Genomic DNA, 21,684 nt, shown 5'->3' on the forward strand with positions numbered 1-21,684 from the left:
GTTTGTGAGTCATTTATTTCATTATATGAATTTGAATTATTTGTTTTGAAGGCTGTGGGGGACCAGCATCGGCAAAAATACCTCTCGCCAGGGGAGAGGCATGGGGATTTAGAAATAGTCAATAATATGAAGATGCGAATGAAAATAATAAAATGGAGAAACATATAGAATAGTATTGGGAAGGAATTCCAGTGAGTATTGAAAATTTGCCCACGTTTAATTTCCAACTTAAAATACCCCTGACTCCAAAAGGAAGGAGTAAGACAAAATACTGCATTAACAGGATACAAGGAAAGGAACATACCAATTGAAGGTGGTAGGCTACATTCATAATTAAACATTCTGTTGCTAGAACAAAATAAATCACACTCACACACTAGACCAAAACATTCTGTAGGCAAACCACTCCCTGGGTGGAATCCCAAGTTATCTCCATAATGGGAACTGGAACTTAGTTGGATCATTAGACTCTTATTTGAGATAGGAACAATTTCTCTATTCCTGGAGCACAAGGTCTGGCAATTAGCGACACCTACATGTTGACAATAATCTTCAGAGAGCAGAAATCTCTGATCTACATCTAGGTGGGTAGGTTCCAACCTCTGATTTTTGGTCAACGTGGAAATAGGCTCACTGAAGGCTGTGTCTTCGTGATTTGATTTTTATGGGCCCACAACAAATATTTATATTTTCTGGATATTAACCCATTTACTATTAAGTAGCAATTGTTTCCTGGTGTATTAATTATAGTTTACACCAACCAGATGTTCCACATGCTATATGCATAGGACGTGTTATGAAAGGAGAGAAAATCTGTTTCTTGAGATTGTTGTTACAACTTTTGAAACTGTGGTTGAACTGCACAATATCAGGGCACTCTTCATTTATGAAGTAAAAATGTTATCTTCCTTATAGACTCAAATTTCCTTTATGTGTGTGTGTAATTTCCAAACTGGCAAAAGTCATTACAGCAGATACTTATACATGTAGAAACTATAGCTGAAACCCTGGTCTGACACACTTTGGGAAAGTATGGCCTCTCACAAAGATCCAAGCTCCTTGCTAATTTAATAGTTTTCCCACATTGTAGTCACAATGTAGATGGCTTAGACACTGTGGCTTACTCTTTCTGAGAAGTTCTTGCTATTGGGACAGTTGCTCACGATAGATAAGACCCCCATGACAGCTGGAAGATGGAACTGACAGGTCTTCACTTAAGCTGAGAAAGCACTAAGTGGAAATGGGATCAGCTTGATCAGTCAGTCTCAGCCTTGAGTGAGATGTTATTGAAAACTGAACAACTTGCTGGGCCATGGTGGCACATACCATTAATCCCAGCACTGGAGAGACAGAGGCTGGTGGATCTCTGAGTTCAAGGCCAGCCTGATCTGCAGAGTGAGTTTTTGGACAGCCAGGGCTATACAGAGAAACTGTCTCAAAAAAAAAAAAAAAAAAAAAAAGAATAAAAACAAAACCAAATGCTACCCCCCCCCCCCAAAAAAAAACCATGAAAAACTCAAACTTTGAGAAGTGTTTAAAAAGGAAACCTTTAAGAATTATTACTATTAAGTTAATGTGTTATAAGAAAGTAGATTGCTATTTTTTTGAGTATTTCCAGTCCTCGAGTGCTGTAGGAATTTCTACCACCAGTAGCCTTTAAGTTACCCACCTACTTGGGCATGGCCTCTTATACTATATATGCTGAAGCAAAGTGCATATCCAGCCTCTCTCTTCTGGCTGCTGGATTCAGTTGTTGTTCCCATTCGAGCAGAGAACTGTAATCTGTGAGTCTTCTCCTATTATACTCAATTCTGAGCTAGTGTGGGATTTCTTTTAAGCGTCCATCTTTATCTCTATCTGGTGCCCCATGTGGAACTGAATGCCACACCTCCCTGGTGAATCAGCTTAAAGGCCTAAAGGGTCCACAGCCCAGGAAATCTCCCATCCTTACCCCTTTGACTTGCTTTTACCTACTAAGCAGTTTTTTTTTTTTTTTTTTTTTTTTTTTTTTTTTTTTTTTTTTTTTTTTTTTTTTGTAAAATCCCTGCCACAGCAGAAATTTCCCAAGTGCATGCACACTCCCCCTCCCCTGGCCACCACCGCCATGTTCCCTGCCATTGTAGGGACTTGTCCATGTGGGGACTTGCCCACGTGGGGACTTGCGGAACTTCTGGTTTTATTCCCGGTTCCTGAGTTCTGGGAGTCTTGCTCTGTGTATGAAATTGATTTAATTGCTTTAATTCGTCAAGCAAAGCATGTTTCTCAGTATTTAGCCAGTACCAAGACAGGGAAACCAAGCTGTTCAGGACTGTTCGTAGCACCAGGTTGCACCTCTAATCGCCATTCTGTTACCATGACACCTCTGGACAATAAAGATTATTGAGCTAAAATGATTGACTGGATTTCATAACAGGCAATTAATATAAATCAATAAACTTGAAAGTTATATAATGGCAGACGACATAACCTTTGAAACTTTTATTAACTTTTTTGCTAATACTATGGCTTGTATTCTGCAAGGCTTATATGGTTATGGTGATACATCCATTTATTGGATATTGGGACTCAGTTTTTTCTTTATATTATATCCTTAAGAAAATGGTTTGATAACAGAGCCAAGAATGAGGCACTTTTAGAAATGATACAGTCTTTACAGACTAACAATGAACAGCTAGCTGACAGGATTAATACCATCAAAACTCAAAAGTTACCTGAAAAAATTAAGACTATTAAAAAGGGTAACACTAATTTGACAGACAGAATTGAATCCATATCAAAGGATATTGAGAAATTATCTGAAAGAATTAATACTATTGAATTTGACAATCAAAATTTGTTAAAAAGTTATGATAAGTTAGCAGAGTATCTCTCCATGATGGCAATCTGCACGCTATCCAAATAATGTCCAAGAATGAGATGCTATATTTAAAGGAGAAACTTCAAACCTTGGAATCACATGTGTAAAATGAGGATCAGAGGTTAGGTGCCTCAATAAAATCACTAGAAATATATACAGGCCAGGAGATCCAGGCTTTACAAAAGACAGCATTAAAAAGATTTGAAACAGTTGAGGAAATTATTGGAGCTGATGAGCAGGGAAAGAAGGTACAAGGACAGGATTCAACATTGCCAGTAGCTGTCAGAGATGACTTATCCAGGGTTTTAGCTTCTTACCCTGTAATCTACTCTGACAAAACATCAAGTTCTAAAGGCCCAAAAGGATCCAAAGAAGGTAGATGGATAACTATAGGAATGAAAGATCTAAAAGAAATTAAGCAAGCAATTGTAACTTACAGCTTGCATGCTGCATTTGTTAAGGAGATAGATGGTAAAGACATGGGCTTCTAGCACTAAAGCCATGCCACACAACTGACTTCACTTAGCTTCAGCAGTCCTGGATAACAGGCCTCAACTGATGTTTAAATGCTATTTCAGAGAAGTTGCTAACATTTTAGAACAACAGGGAAAAGCAAAAGGACTTGAGACTTCCTAAGATCAATTTCTTGGTAAGGGCACTTATGCTGGCCCACAGGCTCAAGCTCTTTACTATGAACAAATCTTGTCCCTATGCCACAAACCAGCCTTAAATGCTTGTGACAGGATTCAAGAACTAGAAAAATGAATTGGATCATATACCAGGTTCGAACAGGGTCAGAGAGAAACCTTTAGTGACCTTTTACAAAGATTAACTAAGGCTGTACAAGTAGGAGTAACAGACCCAGATGCTAGACAAGTACTTATTGAATCTCTGGCTTTTGAAAATGTCAACTTAGAATGCAAAAAGATACTTGGGCCTTTAAAGGTTAGATCAGCACCAATGGATGAATGGATCCTGCATACAATAAACATTGAGACATTTGACTATAATACTGAATTTTGGGTAGAATAAGCAATTTCCAAAGGAATGAGAAGACATCAAAATGCTGAATGTTTTAATTGTGGTAGAATGGGACATCTGAGAAAAAAGAAGGGATTGTAGACAAGGAATCCTAGGTATAATATCTTCTCTGGGAATGGCAGGAGTAGGAGGACTCAGCTTTCAGGTATATGTAGAAGGTGTGGCAAAGGCCAACATTGGACCAATGGATGCAAATCAGAAAAAGACAGACAAGGCAACCCGATACTATCAGGAAGCTCCTTGGGGATCTTCTCACAGGCCCCCAAGTCAAAAGTGGTCCAGTCAATGCCAGTCACTGTACAGTACATGTCTTACCAAGCAAATTAAAAATATATAGAGCCTTCTGAAAAAAAAAAACCATACTATTCTAGATAACGGAAGAAATATAGAGGATAAATCAAAAATACAAGTAGTAAATAAGAAACGTGAAGAAGGATACTTAAAAGATATCCCACATTAGCTCAGAATTGAGAAATAGATTGTTATTTATTTAGGGGTAGACTCACAAATTAGAATCCTCTGCTAAAATGGAGATCAGAAACTGAATCCCACAGCCAGAAAAGAGAGACCAAATGCATGCTTTACATGGGCATAATTAGTATAAGAGGACACACCCCAGTGGGCCAGTAACTACTGGCTGTAAGCCTTCTTACAGCACTTCCCCTTTTGTTTAAATTAGAGAGTTCTAAGCCTAATAATAATTATATACAATAAGAACAAATATATTCAATAATTATTCTATCCTAACTAGTTTAAGTCTTATATAATAAATAACTTGGCCAAGTCATGAGAGGAAAGTAACTACAGTTATCTAGTCTTCAACCCCAATGAAAACCCGAGAAGGGAAATAATATTACTTGAGGAAGCAGAAAGTACAATCAAGCAACTTCCAAAATGTGCAACAAATGACAGAGACAACTGGATACCTGAGCAATCACCCAAAGTCTCATTTTCAATGTTGAAGCAATCAACTTTGGCTAAGGCCTAGAATAACTGACAGACCATTTTCTGAGGCAGGAAAATTTTCAAAACCCTGTCTTGGCAAGATTTCACAGTCCTGTTTATCCATTTCCAGATACCATGTATCTTGTCAGCGGTTAAGACATGGGCAGTTCTTTGCCCAAAGGCCAGTTTTGCCAAAAAGAAAACAAGCTCCAAGTGGAGTGTCTTCAGTGCTCAACATTCTCTTGGGAATAGATCGGTGCTGCCAGGAGCAATTGTGTCTCAGCTCAACAGAACCCTAAATTATTTAAATGCCTTATTCTACAGCTCTTTGAAGTGGTTGAAGATTACCTATCTATGCAGAATACAATCTCTATGTATCTAAAGAACCTGATTAGTCTAACTATGACTATTGATCTATAATTCATTAGGATAGGATAATTATTGAAACATTTATTACATGTTTCTTGCTTGATATTGTTTATGCTTGTTGTAATTCTAATTTTTATACCTGATATTTGTTCTTATTGTATATAACTTTGTATTAGGCTTAGAATTTTCTTATTTAAACAAAAGGGGGAGGTGCTGTAGGAATTCTTATGGCCAGTGGCCTTTAAGTTACCCACCCACTTGGGCGTGGCCTCTTATACATAAATGCCTATGTAAAGTACACATCCGGCCTTTCTCTTCCGGCTGTTGGATTTGGTTGCTCTTCATCATTTAAGCAGAGGACTGTAATCTGTGAGTCTTCCCATAAATAAATAACCCTCTACAATACTCAATTCTGAGCTAGTATGGGATTTCTTTTAAGCATCCATATTTACTGGGGTTAGTCATCTGTGATCTAATATAACTGCTCTGGGTGAGAACACTCATGTAGGAGTAGGTCACTCCCACAAGGAGCAGGCAGTTTTCCCATCACTGATTCTACAAATAGCTGGGTTTGGATAGGATAGGTCTCCACAATCTCCATGGGAGCACAGAAGAAATACTGCTTTCCTGAGCCTTCCTTTTGACTACATGTGTGGGCAGTCTGGGAAGTATAAGGAGCCTGGCTTCTCTCCATCACCCTGTATGCAAAGGGTAACCTTGAAGCAGTATAATCTTATTTTAAATGGTTTGCATTATTCACAAACTACAAGACTAATAGGACTATCCCTATATGCCTAAATATTATCACCCCAGAGGTCCTGAAAGACCTGCCATATCCCCAGTGTTCTTTCAATCTGTTGACTGATCCCTCCTACATTGTTAGAATACATCTACAAAATGGCGAAATTAAATATATTTACATTTCAAAAGAAGTTCAAAACACCAAAAACATTAAAAGCTAGCAACCTACAAACCCGGCTTAATCTTTTATTATCTTTCATGAGAACTCAAATTATCTTCATAATCACTGCTGTGTACCCATACAATAATGTCTTCAATTTTTCAGAATGAGTATTATACAGATGAAAACTTTCCATATATAAGTCACATGCTTTGAAGCAAAAATAGAATATTTGGTCTCTAGCACTTGTGTTTAAATCCCAGTTCCAACTTCTTCATTTCTAGCCATAGATAATTCTGGTTTGCAGGGAGGAGCTGGGGCACCATGAAGGGCAGCTGACTCATAGTGGCTCATGACTGGTAGGTAGCTCATATTCTCTGTGCTATTTTAAAAGTCTACATTTTAGTTCTTGAACTGATGATCTAGGTCTTGTGGTACTGATGGTCTAGATACGCAGGGCCTAGAATTTTCTCCACCATTGTGTTTTAATCTTCCTAATAAGTACTATAAAGTTTGTTTTGTTCCACTTCACGGGTAATCAAAATGGAAGCATGTACAGGCTAAGGTCACAAAACAGGTCAGCAGGAAAGGCAGCATTCCAAGATAGGTGAGCAGCTGTTAACCCCAGGTCTTTGCAGAACATGAACAATTATGGATGTCACCTAAATGCAGCCAGGAGCCTGCACCATAGCATCTTTCTTTGCAGATTCCAAAAACTAGTCATACGGTGCTAGAGAGACGGTTTGGCGGTTAGGAGTGCAATCTGTTCATCCAGAGGTTCTGAATTTAATTCCCAGAAAGCACATGATGGCTCACAAAAAAAAAAAAAAAGTCTAGGAGTGTAGTGCATGCGTGTAATGTAAGCCCTTGGAAGAATGAGGCAGGAGGATGGATCGTGAATCCGAGACCAGCCTGGGTTACACAGGAAAATAAAATGACCCTGTATAGCAGCAAAGACAACATAAAAATAAAATGGAGGAGAATCTAGGAATACCCCTCTCCACTCCACCACCGCATAGATGGGTGTATCCCAGTACTCCAGAGTCTGAAGAAAGGTGAGCTAGAGTTCCATACCAGCTTAGATGACGTAAAACAATCAAACCTGGAGGATAAGAAGGGAAAAAGCAGAATCAGGTTTAAATTCAAAAATGATGAAGAAGAGCACATAGAACTCAGCAGAAAGTGAAAGTGTATGGTAATTCTCCAGAAAATTTATCCAGATAGACAAATTCCAGAAATCTTTTTGGCTAACCTGCTGTCCCAAGAGTCAAGCTTATAATTAGTTACACAAGCTGTGTGAGTTATGTCAAAGGCAATTTGTAGAAAGGTCAGAGAATATGAAGGATCTGAGCACTTTTCATGTTTTGATTGGAAGAACAACAAGTGATACTTCCTAGGGTTGTTGGTATAATTAAGACAAATACCAGATGGTCCATCACAGATGACAGACTGTGTTACAGAACTTGACACATCGTCAGCTTTGAATAACACTCAACTCCTTTCCTCCCAGTCAGTAGCTCTTCTCTCCTGAGGGTCATTTGATTGCATGTGATTATTTGACCAGAGCCCAAAGGCTTGAGCTGCGAGTTGAATGCTAAACAATGAATTATTTGACCAACATTGAAATTTAAGAGCATTCAGAACTATGCAAGTATGAGATCATTATTAACACAGACTTTGTCCTAGAGAGAGCTACAGAAAGCTACAGAAGAAAAGGGAGGAAGGAAGAGAGGAAGGGAGGGGAGGAAGGAAGAAGGAAGGAAGGAAAGAGAAGGGAAGGGAATAGAAGGGAAGAGGGAGCCCAACCTTCATTCTTACTGAGGTAACAGCTTTTTTGAAAGATACAAAATGTACTAAATATCTAGGGCTACTAGATATTTAACATTAACACTTTTGTATTTGAAGTCTGAAAATTGTGTAGCTTTGTGAACACCCCTCCCTTTCTGCTAGGGACCAAAATGCCTGCTGTGTCTGATGTCACAGACAGTCCAGGCAGCGACCAAACTCTGTTGATTTCTGCCTCCTGTAAAGCACCAAAGGAGAGAATCCCTCACAGCCTCCCGCTTTTGCTCCCGCAGCTTTCCAAACAAACTGGGGCGGGATGGGAGTGTCTTCTTGGCTCTGGAAATCAATCCTCCTACCTTGTCCTGAAGCTACCCGCCGCCCTTCCCGGGCCCTCCCTTCGCAGTGATTTTCCTGTCCTGGACTCCGGGCAGGAGCGAGCGGACCCCGCCCTAAAGGTAGGAGCCCCGTCGTGCGGCTGCGGGCCAGGGGCTCTCTGAGCCCTCCGCCAGTCTCCGCGCTGCACTTTCGGCGCGAACTTGGGGGCGGCGGCCACCGTGCCTCTGGCGCCAGGACAAGGAGGAGCTTCCAGCCGCGTCGCACGCAGCCGCTGGGGACGCGGAGCCGGCGCGGCGAACAGTGAGAGGACCGGCGGCCGTCTCGGACTCCCGGCGCCGCAGCGCCCTGCTCCGCTCCCCGGCCACATCTAGGGAGAAGGAATCCTGTCCGTGCCACTTCGCTCAGGCTTCCGCTTGTCCCCGGCTCGGGGACCTAATGCGACAGGCGCCGCTGGACGGACGGCTGTGCGCGGCGGAGAGCGGAGATCCCCGGCCGTGGAGTCCCGCACATGTCTCTGCGGTCATCGCGCCCGGGCCTCGGCGGGTAACTCTCTGCGGCTTGCCGCGCTGCGGGTTTGCTTGACTAGGGGTGCTGGGAGACTGCGTCCCACACTCAGCTCGGGGTTTTGGGGGTGCTGTCCAGACATTCCGGCTCTGCAGCCGCTGAGAAGTAGGGAAGGGGGCTTTGTGCGCTCTCATTACCTCCGTCCCCTGCCAGCCCCTAAAGAGATGCCGAAGCCATAGGGCTCTGAGACCCTCCGGTCAACCGGGTGTACGGTGTGCCTGGCCGGGAGCTCTACTTAGTAGTGTCCTTAGTATCCTGGAGCTGTTAGGAAGAAACCTGGGCGATCAGCACCCAGGAGCACGGGGACCCTCCTCTCCTTAATCTCTCCTGTGCCTGTGATCTCCTCCGACTCTGGACTCTGTGTGTTGGGAGGCCGACCGGGGTCGGTTCCTCGTTCACCATTGTTTGTGAAAGGGGCGAGTGAGCCTGGAAGGTTCTTCTTCTCTTTTACCATACAAAGTTTCCTGAGAAATCCTCCTTGCCACGTTAAAACTAAACCTAACAAAATACTGAGGCAGCTTGTTTGGAGCAAAGGGCGACGGTGAGAAAACTGCAGTTTGAGCTGCGGTGAATTTTTAAGATAAAGGAGAAGAAACTTGTTATTTTGCGGTCGTTGCCTTGGGAGCTTCCGTGGGCTTCAGCTCTTTTCTTGTGCACTGTTATTTTGGGTTAAAAGAAAGTCTATAAAAAGCGAATTCTAGAAACTAAAGAAACTCGAAGCGTCTTCTTTTAGGATCTTCAGAGGAAGCCGGGAGAAGGACAGGCTGGGGTGAAGAATTTTGTTTAAAGATAATGTTTAAAAATTGTGTGTGGGGTGGGATGGGAAGTACATAGGTGCTAGCCTATTGGAAACAACTCAGAGTCTAAATTCTGAAGTCAAATTTGTTTTTAAGAGGACCGACCACCTTAGTACCATGGTTAGAGGATGATTTAGAATGGCAGAACCTTCATGGCTCCGGTGCCCCATGCAGCTGACCTTCAGGTCTGTTAACAACACATCCTCAGATCTCTATGGCCCCCTCTATTAGGCTTCCCTGATTAACTGTGCCGGTCTTCAAATCGAACTTTCCCTTCCACTTTCTGACCACAGAACTATCTTTTTGTTCACACGCTGTTGTTAAACATCTGGGAAGGCCTGACCAAGATGCCCAGTTATTTTCCATCAGAAAACATGCTGATTTGATGTTTGCTAATGGGTTTCCGTTGCCTCCTTTTCATCTCTCCAAGGATTGCCTTTTCAATCAAGATCAGAAAAAAAATCAAAAATTAAAAAAAAAAACAAACCCTTAGTTACTTTGACTTTGAATAAGGCTGGCTATTTCAGAGGCTCCTCAGATAAAGGCAGTTGGGGATCAAGGGAACTTTTGCAGGAAATATTTGCATGCACCTGATTTGTTTTTCCAAGATGCCTCTAAGGCTAATGTAGAACAGGCAGAGTGGGCATCCATTGCTTAATAGCCCTTTCCTTGAAAAATGTTCTTGCACAGTCCCTGATCACTTTCGGATCCCACTGGATCATGATGTAGTAGCGATGCATGCTTCAGGAGACCGACGGCAGCTACCAATTTTTTTCTTCTGTCCCAAATCAATACAAAAACGAATGTAAGAATCAAAAAGAATATATGGGCCTGACAGAAGAATGCAATCCATATGCATCAGCCTATCTTTTGTGAAGCTGTAATTCTCAAGTTTCCCATTCCAGAACTCAGTGGCAGAGGACGGAATTCCACAGCCCCTTCTTCAGTTAGAGATATTTCCGTGTTCCACATTGTGAAGCACAGATGAATAACACCCTGCTTCCTACACTCCCCGATAAGCATTGTCAGCTCATCAGGCAGACTCCAGATGGCTTTCATGGAAATGATGCTCCTTTGCAGGGCTGGGGACATCCCTTTAACCTACCTAGATAATGCCCCCGAAGAGGGAGGGCGTGGCAGAATAGAATGTGTGTGGAGCACCCACTTTGGTTCCTGGTGTGTTCTCCCGTGTCATTTTATTTCATTTTCCCAGCAATGCTGAGACAAAACATTTAGCCCACTTTCAAAACTTAAAAAAGAAGACGACTTCTTTAATTAAGTGGAGCTGTGATGAATCCTGGGAAAGTCTGTCCATTTTACGTCTTTATGGAACTTTGCAAATGGTACAGCATGTACTCTTCACAAAGTCTTCCATTCTTTGTTTACATCTTCACACACACACACACACACACACACACACACACACACACCCTATAGTTTGATCTGGTTGGTTGGTGGCTCTTCTCTACACTCCAGAGAGGCTTGGAGAGATGATTTGCTCGCTTTGGTGCCCTTTCCAATTGACACCCTCAGACTTTGTTTCTTCTGCAGAGTTTAACACACCCTTGGAGATATTGTATCTGACCAATCTAGGCAGTCAGCTGACTCCTCCTGAAAGTACAGAAAGAAGCTCCTTTCCTTCAAAGGCCGGCTGTGTCCTGCCTGTCAGTAGTCTCTCAGAATCACATTCTCATCCGTCACAACAAAATGAACCTTTTTCTTGCATTCGCCTACTAACATGGATAACAGCATACTCCACAGTTCTGAGTTAGCTCTTAGGAACTGAAAACGTATTGGAGGAGAGAGATGGCTCAATGGGTAAAGGTGCTTCCTATCACGCCTGAGATCCTTTTTGGGGACCCACGTGGTGGAAGAAGAGAACTGATCCCAAAGCTGTACAATGGTGTGGAGCAAGCTTGACTTGTGTGACAGAATAGTACACATGGCATTGCATTTGTCAGTTCTTACCACCTACCAGGTTGTCAGAAATAGTGGCGACTTGCTTTTCATGAGTGGAAGGAGCTTTTTCCTGATGGTGACGCCTCCTATTGCAATTACCTCAGACTTGATCAAGAACTTGCCTTGTCCCCTCAGGCTAAGGAAGGCTGAGATTCTGGGAGAGAAGTTATGAGAATGAGAATAAGGAGCCACAAGATCTGTTTTCTCCCATTTTGGAATTTTTCTTCTTGGTCATCACAGTGGGGATTGGTGGCCTATCTCTCCTTGCCACACTTCTGGATCGGATGCCAGGGGATTTCCTTTCATGGGAAATTGGGGAAAAGTGGGAGGAAATCAACCATCTCTAGGAATCTTTATCATACATGTTGAAAAACAGAGTATAAAGGTCCTATTTCCCATTTTCTCTTTCTTCTTCTCATATATGTGGACATACATATATTGATGACATCAGTTTTTCAGTTGCATGTAAATACTTTGAAGACTCTAATCATTTATGTGCTTTTTAATCTCATTGAGAATGGAAGGATTCTTTTTTTAAAAATGTGGTGAGAACTAAGGCCTCCAGATGAGATGCAGGAAAGCTAGCTATTTCCTCTAGGGTCATTCTTCCTTCCCAGTTGTGGAAGTTGGCCTGGAGTTGGGATGAGGAGGAAGGGAGCTGCCCTAGGAAGTGAGACAACAGAGGAAAGCAGTTTCCAGTGGATTTTGGCTGCCTCATTGCATGGTCATTCATAAGGTAGGGCTTTCTTCAGGTACAGTAAATATAACTTAGTATGTACTGTATAGCAAGAGGGGTTCTTAGAGGATGGAGGGTTGCCTAGTGTAGTGTCAGACCAATCAAAAGCCCTGTGTTCTTGTAGATCTTCATGGGAATCAGAATCCATAGCAAAGGTAGAAGTGAATGAAAGACACATTTCAGATGGGCTGGGCATTGTAAGGGTGGCGCACTGTGCAGGTGAGGTTAAGAGGGGATGGAGGACAGCCGCCAACCGTGATGGAGGGAAGTGCCAGTCAAGTGGAGAGCAGAAGGTAGAGGAAACGCAGCTGCAAAGGTTCAGAGATGTGTGGATTAGAGTGTTTGGAAAAAGAAAGGTCAGTGTGGGAAGGGATGTGGAAAACGTTGCCCCAGGAGAGAGCAAACAGTGGCTCGGAGATGGTGTTCAAGATACAGAAGGCTGGCAGGTTTTATGGGGCCATCAAACCTGGTCCAGGAGCTTGAGGGAAAGTCGCTGGAGATACTTAATTGCAGGTTGCCTTTTCCCAGGGAACTCTAAACCGGCCCCCACACATACACACACTGCACAGAATTGAAGCCTCGGGTGGCTGACTCACAGTCAATCATGGAGTTTCCTTGTCATCCCAGCCATAGGCATAGGTGTACCAGGGGCAGGGCACAGAGAACCTGCACTGTACGCCTCACAGCCTCTGAAAGAGTCTCACATATTTGCTTTACAACGAACCAAATGCCCCATGTCCCTGTGAAGCCTTTGGATTGGCTGATAATGTCTGAATCCAGATACCAGAAATTAATTATCTATTCAAATTAAGTCATAGCGGAAAACAATTAGCAAGACAGTTGCTTCTGAGAGTGGCAATATTCTAAATAATTCAAAGGCCTTGGCTTCCCTGAATTTATATTTTATCCTCTTTGCAGTCTGCCATCTAGGTTCTTTGTACAGAAATCTTGTCTCTTTGTCATGGGAACGCATTATCTGTGACAGTTCCTTCTCCATCCTTCTCTAGACACGATCTTGGAAGTGTGAGAGTAGTTTACAGATCTGAGACTTACTATTTCTGATAAACTAGTAGTGCTGGTTTATCAGAAATGCTCAGATGTCTTGTAAACTTCCAATTATTCTTTGATTTCAGGAGGTCTCATGTGATCTGCATGTTACTCACTGGGAAAGACTAGCCTAGTTTTTAGAGAGAAAATTGCTTTTGAGATTCTTTGATATGTTCATTTCTCATTACATATCCACTATCTGCTTTTCTTTGACTTTAAAAAAAAGTAATGATATATTTTTATTTTTATGTACATTGGTATTGTGCCTGCATGTGTCTGTGTGAGGGTGGCAGAACCCCTGGAACTGGAGCTATGGACAGTTGTGCATGGCCATGTGGGTACTGGGAATTGAACCTGGGTCCTCTGGAAGACCCAGTGTTCTTAAGCATTGAGCCATCTCTCCAACCCCTGCTTTTGGGGTTTGATTCCACTTTTCCTGCTTTTAAAATGGGGTCTTGCTGTGTAGCCCAGAAATTTAATCATCCTGTGTCAGTTTCTTAACTCCCTGTGGTCTTCATTTGCTCAACTTTGTATTCTTGTTTTCTCGATTGATACGTAGCACAGAACCTAGAGTTCGTTCCTGTTTGAGAGGACAGCACAGGGGCCCCACTGTTTTCATCCCAGCATCTTCTTCACCTGGCATCGTGGTCAGCATGTAGAGGTAGCAGATGTTGCTGTATGTTGCTGTGATAAACACCATGACCAAAATCAACACGAGAAGGAAATGGTTCATTTGGCTTTTGAGTGGCAGGCCACCACTGAGGGAAAACTCAGAGCAGGAGCTTGAAACAGAAACTATGAAGGAATAATGCTTCTTGGCCTCTTCCCTTGGCTTGCTCAGGTATCTTCTTAAACAGCCCAGGTCCCCCTGCCCAAGGATGACACCTCCCACAGTGGGCAGGGCCCTCCCACATCAATCAGCAGTTGATGCCCTACAGATATGCTCACAGGCCTAACTGATGGTGGCATTTCCTCAGTTGAGATTTCTTCCTCCTGGGTATGCCAAGTCGATAACCAAAATCAGCCATCACCTACTTAATGCTTCTATCAATGGTTAGTGTTATAATATTGGCTCAGTTACAAAACCGTCATGATCAGCATTCATGTTGGTAGTTACTGTGATTCTCAGTGTGTTATTTGAAAAGCTCCTCCCACTAGAGAAAACAGGTCATTCCCATGAATCTCTTCATGCTAGTTGAAACGCTAAGCTGAGGGATGGTGGTTGCACCTACTTCTAACCCTGGAGTGTGTGAGGCTGAGGAATGAGGATTAAAAATTTAAGGACTGTCCTGGGGTACATAAGAGAGTCATCTTAAAAAAAAAAAAAATCACCAAACAAGAACAGAACCAAAAGCCAAATGACAAAGAAAAACACTCAAAACTGTTGGGAAAAATAAGTTTTCTATTTCTGGAAAATTGCATTGTGTTTATGCTGGAGGAGGTGGAATGTAGATGCCCGTGGGTGAATGTCCTTATACTTGTTTTCATGTGCAGCAGACTGTCAGAACAGTTTCATAACTCCCTATTGATGGTGATTTGTGTTGGGCTACTCAGGTTTGTGGCTGCATTAATGAGGCATTTAAGTGTCCCATCAACAGGAATAGCAGTTAATTGACTCTTTAGGAGTAAGACATCTCAGCTAGGCCTGGTGACTCAGGCCTATTATCACCGCTGCTCTGGAGGCTGGAACCAGAAAGTCGGAAAGGTCAAGGCCAGAATGGACAACTTAGCCCATGTTTCAAATTTTGGGTCACATAACATGTATGAAGCCCCCCCCCCCAAAAAAAAAGGAGGGAAAAAAGCTTACAAGCTTTGATTTTATAGTTTCATGCATTTCCCCCTAAGCAGTTTCTTAGGTCACATTTTCATGACTTATTAAGTTCCAACTGCTTATTCCAGTGTTTCCTAAATACCTATTTGGCACTTACTTAGTGGGAGACATATTTAGTGCCCTGAGGCATGAAAAGTTCTCCTTATTAGAACAGACAGAGCTGAGCAGAGGAAAAGATTGGTGAGAAGTGTGGGTGGAGTCAGGTTTTGGATAACTGCTGTCACCCACTGGTCCTTTCCTAGCATGCACAAGGCACAGAGCTCAACCCTTGCACCACACACACAAATAAACACACTAGAAAATAAATTCTGCTGTGGTGGTTCACGCCTTTAATTCTAGCACTCTCTAGGCAAAAGCAGGCAGATCTCAGAGGCCAGCCTGATCTACAAAGTGAGTTCCAGGACAGCCAGAGCTATTCAGAGAAACCCTGTTTCAAAAATCCAAAATAAATAAATGTAAAAAATAAGATAAATAAACAAAAGACAAGAGAATTTTAATATAGGCATTCAAGTGGATGAGCAGTTCTTTGTTTTAACAGGAGTTAGTTTATAATTTTAACAGGGTGTGATGATTTGAAGTTTTCTGCAATAAATGGGTCTTATAACAGGCACTGCTGTCAAGTGCCTTGATATTTGGAGCCAATACTTCAGGTAAACATCAAAGGACTTAGTTCTATTTTTATCGAAATTCCTATTTTAAATAACTAGGATATTAGAGACCATCATGCAGTTTGAAGGTAGGGTATACATGATTGCAGACTTTGACTGTTTTGGGGGACAGATCTTGCCTACTTACTACAAAAGCCTATTTTTATAAAACTGGTGGGCAGAGTTCTTTGACATTCTAAAGAACCATATTCTTAGGCTGGGTGATGATGGTGTATGCGTTTAATGCCACTAATCAGGAGGTAGAGGCAGACGTATCTCTGTGAGTTCGAGGTCAGCCTGGTCTACAGAGTGAGTTTTAGGGTAGCCAGCACTGTTAAACGGAGAAACCCTGTCTTGGAAACACCAAAACAAGACAAGACAAAACAAAACAAAAAATCATATTTTTTTTAAACTTTTCTGCTCAAGTACTCTTCCTATGAACATTCCTATTCCAGTACAGAAAACATTCATATAACATTTCTTTATCATATATATATATATATATATACACACACACACACACAAATACATACACACATATATGCACACACACACATATATACATACACACAGAAATAGACATATAGTTATAGTCATCCCTGTTTTTGACATGACTTTATGTGTACCTACTTTCTTAGGCTCTTCTGTACCTGTTGCAAGGAGGGCTGCTTGTTGGTTCCCGGACACTTAGCCGTGAAATAATCACACAAAAACTGTATTAATTAAATCATTGATTGGCCTATTAGCTCTAGCTTCTTATTGGCTAACTTATATTAATTTAACCTATTTTTATTAATGTGTGTATTGCCACGTGGCTGTGGCTTACTGGCTAAAGTTCTGGCATCTGTCTCCGGTGGGGCTACATGGTGTCTCTGAGACTCCACCCTTCTTTCTCCCAGCATTCAGTTTAGTCTTCCCCACCTAGCTTTGTTCTACCCTATCAGGCCAAGTCAGTTTCTTTATTTATTAACCAATAAAAGCAATACATAGACAGAAGGACCTCCCACACCATGTACTTTTAGCCAAATTTGGGGTATCAATAGATAAGGTAGTTCTCTTTAAAAATCAGAATTCTAGAAGGAAGCTTGATGGAAGGTAGGAGGGTGGAGACAGCGTTTCAGAAACTTTATCAAAGGTACTCCGGCATGACTCAGTGTCTGAGAACTGCTTCAAGTTTAGCGTTATTAGAGCAGAATGTTCAAAGTTGAGCAGCTCTAGATATGAAACGTTAGAGGCTATGGGAGCCAGCTTGATCAGAATTAAGGCCAGTGGCCTATATATTTACTTATATTTCCCCTTAAGGATATGCACTTAGGGACACAGCTCTACATAGGCAGTTCATAATGGGTAAATTCTACATGTTGTTCCAAACATGGATCTGGGCTTTATAGCTGGCATCTAGTAACTCCCTTTGAACTGCTGCTCTTACAAGAAAAAGATTGAAATGTTATTATTAGCCCACATTGGGAGTTTCAAAGATAGAAATATTATTTATTACGTGTGCTTTCTGAGGTGTAGGAGTCTAAAAGCAGGGTGATAGTAGTGGCATCCAATGGGAGCAATCAATAGCTCTCCTGAAAATATATGCTTTGAAACTTGAGCTATAAGATCTTATGTAAGCTGTATGTATCCATCTATAGATTGCTTTTTGCATAATTATATTTTTCATAATTTTTTCCCTGTGGTCATCTTTTTTTTAAGATTTATTATGTATACAACATTCTGCCTCCATGTATGCCCGCACGCCAGAGGAGGGCGCCATATCTCAGTACAGATGGTTGTGAGCCACCATGTGGTTGCTGGGAATTGAACTCAGGACCTCTGGAAGAGCAGTCAGTGCTCTTAACCTCTGAGCCATCTCTCCAGCCCCTATTTTTCATAATTTATATGCAGATTTTGGTCCATTATGCTTGATATAGATATGTTAGCAGTTAAATTTCGCTTCCTTCCTCTCCCTTGAACTGATGAAGAATTTGTTATTCACTGTGTATGTATTACCTGATGTTAAATGTCCGCATTGTATTTAATTCTAGAAAACTTTCTCCACTCCCCAAATCTGAGGTTTACTAATGCTACCATCGTTTAGGTGCTTTTCATTTTGGTGGTTATTGGGCAATAGGACCCAGCACATTCTAACCATAAGAGCTTAAAGTCCTAGGGAAAACATAGATGTGAAAGGAAGAACATTGGCAGTTCCTTGAGCTGTAATTAGCCTGGAGATGGAATGTGAGGGGGAGCTCTGCAAGGAGGACAGGAAAATAGAGAGAAAGCAGGTATCTCAGCACGTTGCCAGCACCGTGCAGGGCAATGCACCCTTATGGGCCCGTGCTTATCAAACAGACGCTACATTATCAGTCTTCGTTTTGCTTATAGAACTTGCCAGTTTGCCGGTTCAAACAGACAGGCTTTTGGCACTAATATTCTTCTTAGAAGCAAATTGCATTGCATTTCCAGTTCCACACTGGCCTCCTGGGAGCTGTTCCTCTTAGGTGAACTGATCACTCAGGCAGATGTCGAAGCCATCTGTAAGGAGGTGCTGAGCCCTCGCTATGTGACATGGGGTCAATGATTCTCCTGTGAAATTTCAACGGGGCTGCCAAGATCCCTTTGTCTTGGATGATATTATTTTCTTTAACGATTTATGGGGATACATTAGACGTGTAGAGGACCACACAACCCATATGAGTAAGTCTTGATAAATTTCCTCCACAGTTAACAGACCCAGGCAGGCTGCCTCGGATGAAGCAGTGGAGCCTTCCTGGCTTCAGGAGGGCACCACCTGCTCCTAATCAGCCACTATCGCTCCTACGTGATCATTATGTTGGCTTCCATCAAGGTTCATAGTGTTTTGGCTCCATCCTTTTAGCACTGGTGTTAGTACCTGTGCACTCTGAAGACTCCATAGTGTCATGAGGGCCTGGTCTCCCTGGGAAGGTGTTACCTCTTGTCAACCCTAAAATGGGAGCACCTGTTCAGTGGTGTGGTCTTATTTGGAAACAGGGTTGAATCTGATGTAATTAAGAGGAGCTCGTACTGGAATAGGGTGGGCCCTTAAAACAATTAACTGGTGTAAGGTCGGAGGCCTGGTGGAAAAACCAGGTGATGGGAGCGGCTGGAAAGATGTGTTTATAAGCCACAGAATGCTCAAGATTGACAGCACAATGCACAGAGCCAGAGAAAAGGATCACCTCAACTCTCAGAGAGAAGATGCGCCTGCCAACACCTTCCTTTCAGGCTTCTAGACTTCAGAACTGTGTGAGAGAGCATTTGTCTATTGCTTTAAGTCCCCTACCCCATGTCACCCCATTCCTGAGGCCCTGGACAGTGGGTCTGGAGGACACCGGTGGAGAGGGTCAGTGGGGTGCTGATGCCCTGCCTCTCACTGGGCATCACTGGCATTCACCTGGCTCTGGGGCTCAGGGGCTCAGGGTTGCCTCCCTGGGTGTTCAGAGGCAGCCTCTGCCTAAGTTCCCCTTGGAACTTAGACTCCCAGGCTTCCTCTCTGGCCCCTTGTCCCTCCCTTTCTGAAAGAGCCCCACTGGGTGACAGGGTTCAGTATCATCTTGTGACTTTGCCTTCTCCCTTATCAGTGTTTCAAGTGGACTTTCAAGGGCCTCCTTGGTTTCCTGATTAAGATACAGATGAACTTTGAGCCCCAGTCTTTCTATCTTTCAACTGACTCTCTCTGAACAGGTCTTTCCCCAGGCCCAATATTGCGGTTGCAATTTCCCCACTTCTCTGCTCCAGAATAATTTTTTGAAAACAAAACAAAATAAAGCAAAAACATCAGGAAGGTTGCATTTTAAAACGAGGGCCCCCTTTTCCGAATGGTGTGGTGTTTTGTGGATAGAGGCTTCATTCTGCTGAACTTGGGCATATTAAAGAACATTTTTCATTTGAGAAAATAAAGCCTTCTGCTCAAAAGCAGCTTGACAATGAGATTTTCATTAGCAAGGAACTGTGCAGAGCTTATGAGTCTACTGGAGGGATTTTTGTCTGCCCCACCCTCACCCCAGCAAAGATTGGTTTCAAACTGCCTTACTACTTAATCTAGTTTTTATTTGGGGCTAAGTTTCTAGTGTGACCACAAGGAAGGTACTGTTTTGCAATCCCCAGGGCAAGTCCACAGACGTGGCCCAATTCCTGAGCGCTGTGCTGGTGCCGTGCTTTCCAGGCCTAGGGACTCAGCTCGCAGCAATTCTTTACAGGCTCTGAGCATGTCTTTTAGTCTCCAAGGACGTACTGAGCCTAGAGTGGCTGCAGAGAAGATATGCACTGTCCAGCTTGTGCTGTTAGTAACTATGGGAACATCTTCAGGGCACTTAAAAACCCAAACATAAAACTTGCAGAAGTTTAATTTTTTTTTTTGGTCATTTCTTAGTCCATTGATTGTTTTTTAGCTTCTAGCTCTTGGCATTTATACCTGGAGAAAAGGGAGGGAGTTTTAGGCTATTTGTATCTTCTAGATAACATATGTATTTATCATAACATAAATTATAAAGCAGCATACCTGGGACAAGCAGTTCTGAGGTCAAGGGCAGGACCAAAGGTTCTGTTTATGATCTGGTTAACTATGTTTAATTGTGTAACTAGGGATTTGCCTGACAGGTGGCCTTGTTTTCAGCTCAGCCCATGCATCCTGAGATTCTGTGGTGGACGCTAAATGGATGGGTAGTAATAGATCTAGGGATGGACGGATGAGTATAAAGAGGGGGACGAGGAGGGGGCGGGGGGGGGACACACAAATATGTCACTGCTCCCTTTTCTTTGGAGGGTTTTCTTACTAAAGTGCTAATGGGATTTCAGGTCTCTTGAAGCCTGGGAGGGTTTTCCTCAGCCCTGCAGGGTTTCTTGGGCTTCAGCCAGGAATTGAGAGGCACTATCTTGCCTTGCCTATGGAATGTGCTAGAGCATTCTTGTAGTTGTTTGTGAAAGCAGCACCAAGTAGCTGGACTCCATGGAGACTCCAGTGTGCAGGCATTGCTTCTTTAGTTGGGAACACTAATTTCTTTTGATTTCCCACCTTGGGAATGGTGTGTATTTTGTTGGAAATCATTTCAAACCACCCTGAGAGAAATGCACTTCTTTTGAAAATCGTGGACATTCAGTAAATTGTTAAACATATTTTGAAATATCTAATGTTTGAGGTTGGCCCCTTTTTTTGGTGTTTGTTTATGCAAATGTTGAAAGCTCAGGAATTCCATAGAGGATTCTATATAGCTCTGACAGTATACCTTGTTCTAATGCCCTTAAGCTAAAAAAACTCAGCAAACACAAATAGAGAGAGATCCTTATTTTCAGTTACTAGGTCTTAGGCATTTTGTTAAGTTGTTTAATTGCCTGTCTGCTAAATTGTCTCTGTTACACAGTAGACACTTCACAATCCTTTTTATTTTCTTTAAAAAAAAAATGGCAGTTTTTATGTTTGTCCTTTGGGTTGCTTTCTGGACGGAACATAGGACCAAGCATTCCAGAGAAAGCTCAGTTTATCTGCTTTTCCACATGGCTGATTTTTCTGCCGTCAGCGTGGTTCTTGAAAGAGATAGAAAAATGTATTTGCCTCCTCATTAGGATGCCTTTAAAAAAACAATGAAACTCCAAACAGAGTTTCTCTATGTAGCCCTGGCTGTTTGGAACTTGCTCTGTAGACCAGGCTGGCCTTGATTGAACGCAGAGATCCACCTGCCTCTGCTCCCGGATGCTGGGATTAAAGGTGTATGCCGCCACACCCAGCTTTGTTTTTAACATTTTCATAGGTTCATATAAACTAGAAATCTGTTACCTTAAGATTTTTGTCATTATTTGTATGTGTGCTTGCATGATCACAGGTTCATATGAGCTTGCACGTGTGTGAAGGTTAGAGACAACT

General features: G+C 42.4%; 1 protein-coding gene across 1 annotated transcript in view; it reads left to right on the top strand.

Annotated features, from left to right (window-relative positions):
- Nucleotides 1–8,359: 8,359 nt before the first annotated feature.
- Nucleotides 8,360–21,684, top strand: part of St3gal6 (ST3 beta-galactoside alpha-2,3-sialyltransferase 6) — a 57,510-nt gene continuing 44,185 nt past the window's right edge. Inside the window, 1 exon segment of the mRNA XM_042055904.1 lies at nt 8,360–8,777. The gene's annotated coding sequence lies outside the window, so the exon portion shown is untranslated.

Source organism: Arvicola amphibius, chromosome 10 (assembly GCF_903992535.2).
Source record: "Arvicola amphibius chromosome 10, mArvAmp1.2, whole genome shotgun sequence".
NCBI classification, from domain to species: Eukaryota; Metazoa; Chordata; class Mammalia; order Rodentia; family Cricetidae; genus Arvicola; species Arvicola amphibius.